The 6,273-nt window shown below is 43.1% G+C and overlaps 1 long non-coding RNA gene across 1 annotated transcript; it reads right to left on the bottom strand.

The window, feature by feature from the left end:
- Positions 1-444: 444 nt before the first annotated feature.
- On the bottom strand, positions 445-5,843 carry LOC138167006 (uncharacterized). Its single transcript, XR_011169796.1, has 2 exons — positions 5,706-5,843; positions 445-858 (listed from the first exon to the last, which is right to left on the bottom strand). It is a non-coding gene; the product is annotated as an uncharacterized lncRNA (long non-coding RNA).
- Positions 5,844-6,273: the final 430 nt, after the last annotated feature.

Here is a 6,273-nt window from a genome sequence, read left to right on the forward strand (position 1 = left end):
CAGTACTTAGAAGCAGTCTAGACTAGAAAGCTGGGAGTAATCTGAACACAGGCAGTAGCTAAAGCTGTAAGAGTGAGTGAGATTTCCCAGGGAAAGAATATGGAGAGAGAAGAGGTCATCAACTGTTTGAAGACTCAGGAAGTATGCAGCTGGACTATCAAGCACCTGAACAGGAGGAATCTGAAATGATGCTGGACAGGTAAGCCGGAGGCAGCGTACAGAGGGCCTAAAATGCCCAAGAAGTTTATTTTCTCCTCTGGGCAAAAGGGAGCCACTGAGGGTAGATTATGACTAAGATAGAGAAAACCCAAGAGTTTCCAGTAAGATGAAATGTTTAAAGACTGGCAGAAGGTAGGATTTTAATATGCAAAATATTTAACTGGCTCAATGAATCTTGGGACAGTCATGCTTTATTTTTCCTCTAAAAAAAGAATGCTAGTATCATTCTTGTTCATGATTTAATTTATTTAAGGTTTCAGGAAAAAGCAGTACTTTAAAATTATCATTAGTGACCTAAAACACGTTCATTTAATTCAGTCTGCTCTGAAAAACCTCCTGAAGAATCCTTATGCTGCTTCAGAAATGCTGAAGTATGAAAATACTTTAGAAAAACCTTCAACAGATGTTTTGAACAAGAGGTGAAGGATCGGTGATCTGGCCACAAGAGGGCACCAAGGAATGAGCTTCTAACATGATGAAGGACCAAGTGGTAACATTTCACATTCACATTTGATTTAAAGTTAGTTCAGGCTACTTATTTTGTTGAAAACTAAAGCTCCATCATTCATGCTTCTCAAGATTCTTCTTCCAGCCTTCTCTGGTACTGTCTCTCTGATTGTTTTCTTCGATATACATCATCTGGGAAAAATTAAAATTCTGATTACTCTTTTGAAAAAAAAAAGAAGTTAAAAAAATTCTTCAAACTCACAAGAATTAAATTTAATGTTTACAGGGCAATTGATTGTTTCCAAACTACTAAAAGCTGATCTCTATATAAAGATAAATTTAATTTTAATAAGGGTTCTTGCATTATGCCTTAGATACTCAAAGATTGTCACTTAATCAACAAGCATTTGTTGAGTAGCTGTTTCTGGGTTAGGGGGCAGAGAAGTTACAATGACTAATCTCATGTTGTTTATAGTCTAGCTGGAGATATGAAACTAACACAAAAGAGAATAATACAACATATAAAGTGCTAAATTATGACACCGAAGATAGGTTGCATTCTAGAAGAAAGAAAAGGGAAATGAATGAGAACTGGAGGATTTAGGAATCAGGGGACCCGGCAGGATGAGCAGGATCTGTATAAGCATTTGGAAGTGAGAGGAATTCTGGGGGAGGGATCATCACATATGTCCTACTCCTAAGTGTGAATGTTCCCCAATAAATTTTGTGTCAAGGTTCTCTCTCTGACCCTGTCTTTTGGTCATCTTAATTCCCATGAGTTCAGCTGTTATCTCTAAGCGATGCCTCTCAGAGATTGGATGGAGATATAAACATAGATAGAATCTTAGCCTCTCTGCTGAGCTTCAGTCTTACAGCACCACCTGTTAGCCCTCTCCATTTGCATATCCAACAAGTCTCTTAAGCTCAATGCATGCAAAAATTCTACCACCTCCAACTCTCAAAAAACCCAAACCACCCCTTATCCCAATTTCTCTATTTTTGATAAGGGCACCACCACCCTTTCAACTATTGTGGTTCACAACCTCAGAATCATGGATTCTTCCCCTCTCCCTCCCTAGATCCAGTCAATTGCCAAGTTTGTTGATTCTGCCTCTGTGACATCTCTTGCATTTGTTTCCTCGTCTTCACTCACATGGCTATCACCCTAGTTCAGGCCTCTATCCTTTCTGGTCTGGTCTATTACAACAGCTTTCTAACTGGACTCCCAAAGTACAGCATCTCCCCTCTCCAATCCATCCTCCACACAGCTGCCAAAATAACTTTCTTAAACCACAGGTCTAAGTCACTCCCCTGCTCAAGAAATTTCAAGAGTTTTCTGTTATCTCTAGAATAAAATTCTGATTTCTCAGCGTGGCATTTGAACCAGCCTTTTTCTAGGTTTAATGTGCATTACTCTATTTCACACACTCCAGCCAAACTGGCCTACTTGTGGCTACCAGAATTTGGAAGTCTACCTCCCACCTCCATGCTGGCCCCATCCCTGGAAAGTGCTCCCTCCTCAGCTGAACTTCTTAGAGTCCTTAGCTTCCTCCAAGACTCAGCTCCAGGCCCCCTTTCCTGAAGGCCTTGTTAGTGATGACTCCTCCAATTATCATGTATATTTATTGGTTTACGTGGTGTATTTCCCCCAGTGAAATGTAAGTTCTTTGAGGACAAGGTCTGCTTCATTCTTATCTCCTATTTATAATGCCTGGCACAGTGTCATAAACCCAAAAGGCACTTAATAAATGCTGACTGGATTGGTGAACATGACTTATTAGTTGAGCAGGGAGACACTGGCCTAATTAAAACTATAACTAGACTACACAGAAGGATGTCAGCATTAATCTGTGTAAAAGGCAGGCCACAGGCCACATACGTCATGTGCTATTCTAGAATTGTTTGTCTGGTCTCATGCAATCGTAGACAAGAAGCAAAACAAATTGATAGAAGACAAGTCTGGATTACACAATCCAGGCAAATTTAAAACCAGCTTTGAGCTGAGACTTTGAACTTCAGAATGACTAAGATCCCAGATTTGATTTTTAAAACACAATTTTCTATACCAGGGAACTGCTGCACAGGACTGGTGCTCTGAATTTTAAAAGGAAGGCCAGGCCCCACAAGACATCTGTGCTGTCTCAAAGTTGAGACTATTACTGGAACACTTTGTTTCTCTTTGGTCTGACAGACCAAATGCATACACCTAGGTCTGTTATCATGGCCTGTTAAATGACAAGTTAAACGCTCCAACTAAAAGACATGTCCCCAGTACCCGTCTTTATGTGCACTTACAGAAGGTCTCCTGGCCAACTCGGACTTTGATCATAAACCACTCCATTGCTCCTCCCAGAACAAAGAAGAAAGGAAGAAACCTATAGACACCAAAGCGCTGTTGTCCAGGTACCCTCTGAAGAAGTCGCTTCACTTGTTTCCTTGTGAACATCTCCAAGGCGTCCGCCAGACTTCGTGGGAAATAAACTGAAACTACAGATGGAAAGCAAGATGTTGCACAGCTCCTCCAACAGCCTCAGCTTTTAATTTACAAGGAAGCTCAATGATCCTGCCTCATGGCTTTTAAATGGTAACTCCCTCTCTAGAGCTTTCATGTTCACAAAACACTTTCAAGTGCCAGGAGATTCTCAGAGGCTGCTGGTCTCACAGCTCCTCAGTTTCAAAGACAAGACCCAAAGACAGGGCCCATTTCTCCTGACTACAAGTCTACTGCTCTTTCTACAACACTAAAAGCCAATTCCTGAAACAAAAGGGTCTGCTTTGTTTTGTTTCGTTTTTTAAATCAGCACTAACAGAAGTGGCAGGGTATTATGAAGAAGAGTGTTACTGTTTTCTGAGCCAGTTCAGTTATATTTGGAATATTCTGTTCAGTTCTGGGCACCCTATTTTACAAAGGATATGTGGAACCAAAAGACAAAACTAAACTGTAATTCACTGTAACTAAGTAGCTATATGACCACAGCAAAGCTACAATTTCTGGGGGCCTCAGTTTCTCCACTTACAATTTGGATTCTTCAGAGATTATGGCATTCCATGATTTATAGCAACATATCACTGTGAAGAGTATGGATGCCCTTTAACCCAAGGATACCTCTAAGTGGGTAGGCAGCTGATAGAGTGCTGGGCTTGGAGTCAGTGAGATCTGAGTCCAAATCCAGCTCAGACACTTACTAGTTCTGTTAACCTGAGCAAGCCACTTAACAGTTTGCCTCAGTTTCCTCATCTGTAAAATGAGCTGGTGAAGGAAATAGCAAACCCCTCCAGTATCTCTGTCAAGAAAACCCCAAAAGGGGTCACAAAAGTCTGACATGACTGAAAAATGTCTAAACAACAACTACCTATAGGTTTGTACCCTAAAAAGTTCAAAGAAAAATGAAAATGCCTCATACATAAAAAAATATTTATCAGAGCAATTTTTGTGGTAAAAGACTATAAAAATAATAGGTATGTATCACCTGGGCATTGTTATCTGAATGTATTAGAATATTATCATGCCATAAGATGAAAGGGACAGAGTGAGAGAACCTGGGAATACTTGTATGAATTGATGCAGCGAAAAGCAATCAGAAAAAGAAAACAATTTTGAAAGACTTAAAAATTCTGATCCAATGCCCTATCACAACTCCAGAAAACATTTGGTAAAGAACATCTCATAGAAAATGATATTCAACCAATGTGTGAATTTGTTCTGCTTAACTCTACTTAATTTTAAACCAGTAAGGGAGTTGGTGGGAATTGGGAAGAGGAGGGGTGATCAGGCAGGAAAGAGTGACAGAAATGAAAAAGAAACATCAATGAAACATTCTTCAAATAAACAGAAGAAAACAGAAGTTCAGAAGAGGAACAGATAAGCAGGGTAATGTTAGTACTACCTTGTTAAATTTTATGTATTTTTTAAAAGAAACAATCTATACATAATATTCAGTTTCACAGTCCTCTTTTTCTGTTCTTCATATGAAAATGTTCATTTTTATTGATGCTTCTCAAGTTCATTTTTTAAAAATAAGATTAATTTTTATTTCAGAAGGAAGCATGAGGTTAGTGTGGAAGTGAAGTATGATTTTCCAACAGCAATACAGACTACTACTCTGCCTATTTAGGAAGGCAGCTTGGTTCAGTCTCAAGAAGGAACGGGTTCAAATCCTACTTCAAATGCATATGGGCTCTTTGACCAAGTCATTAATCTTTCAGTTTCTGCTCTCACCGGTAAAAAGGAGCCAATAGCATCTAACTCACAGGCACATCACTTAACCCTGTTTGCCTCAGTTTCCTCATCTGTAAAATGAGTTGGGAGAGGGAAATGGCAAAACCACTCCAATATCTTTTCCAAGAAAACCCCAGACGGGATCCCCAGTAGTCAGACGGGACACAGGGCTGTTGCGAGGATGAACGTTAGCTTAAAACAGCATCACTTAAAACCGATCAGCTCACTGTACATATATATACACACAACATACAACTCGGTCCCAATTATCTCATTATTCCAATTAGCACTGCCTAATCCCATTAGGCTGGAACCAATTACCATATGCCCATTTCAGGCGGTTCATCAATCAACCTGGCAGTACCCTAAAAAAAAAAAATCACTAAAAAATTCACCAAATTTTTACTTAAAAATATTACTAAGTTATACCAGGGACAAAGGGGAGGCGTAGCCAAAGCACTCTAGGGAAGTCACAAGATAGTCACACACGAGGGACGGGTGGTTATTTCAATAACCTCACAAACCCGCGGGAACACTGCAGGTCACTTTCAAGTGGGGGCCATCCAAGACGGCTGCACGGAGGGGCTGCCATATGGCCTGGGTCTTAAGAGCGAGGGGTGGGGGGTTCCAGAAGGGCAACCCTCTGGGAGCTCCCCGGAGCTGGAAGGGCCTAGGTGCCGACGGGACACAAAGGCCGCGCCGAGCTCCCGGCCCCGGAAGCGGGAGGAGGGCCGCGCTGCCTTCCGCCCGGGCTTCGCAGCACCAGCCAATCGGAGGTCGGCTCGCCGGGCTCCCGAGGCCCTTGCCCGCAAGCCCTCACCTGAGCAGGCCGGGCGGACAGTCCGCGACGACGGCCCGAGCTCAGCAGGAAAAGCCGAAGCTGCGTGGGGGGGACTGCCGGGAAACAGGGCAGGGAAAAGGCCCGGCCGGCGGCGTACAGAACGGAAGTTAGAAGCTGAGGGGCGGGGACTGGGAGCCGGAGGGTTGAAACAGGGGCAGGATGAGGAGGAGCCTGAGCGGTAGAGGAGCGGGACTATGGCCGGAGAAGGCAAACAACCGAGCAGAAGGGGCGGGACTGAGGTAGGATAAAGGAAGGGCTGAGGTTGGAGAACGGGACGGATAGAACAGGAGGGAGGAGCTAGGGCAGAAGGGAGGGATTGAGGTAGGGGGCGGGGTTACGATAGAAGGGGCGGGGATTGGGAGCGGGGAAAGTTGAAGTAAGGGCGAGAGGAGGAAGAGGGGCTAGAGTGTGAAAGGGGCATGGCTATAGCAGAAGGCAAACAACTGAGAAGAGGCGGGACTGAGCTAGGGTTGAGGCTAGAGAAAGGGATGGATGGAGCAGAAGGGAGATGCCAGGGCAGAAGAGACGGGATTGAGGCGGAAAGGGG

This window comes from Petaurus breviceps, unplaced genomic scaffold (assembly GCF_028583685.1).
Source record: "Petaurus breviceps papuanus isolate PSGF00001 unplaced genomic scaffold, PetGlider_PUasm1.0 227, whole genome shotgun sequence".
In the NCBI taxonomy this organism is placed as follows: domain Eukaryota; kingdom Metazoa; phylum Chordata; class Mammalia; order Diprotodontia; family Petauridae; genus Petaurus; species Petaurus breviceps.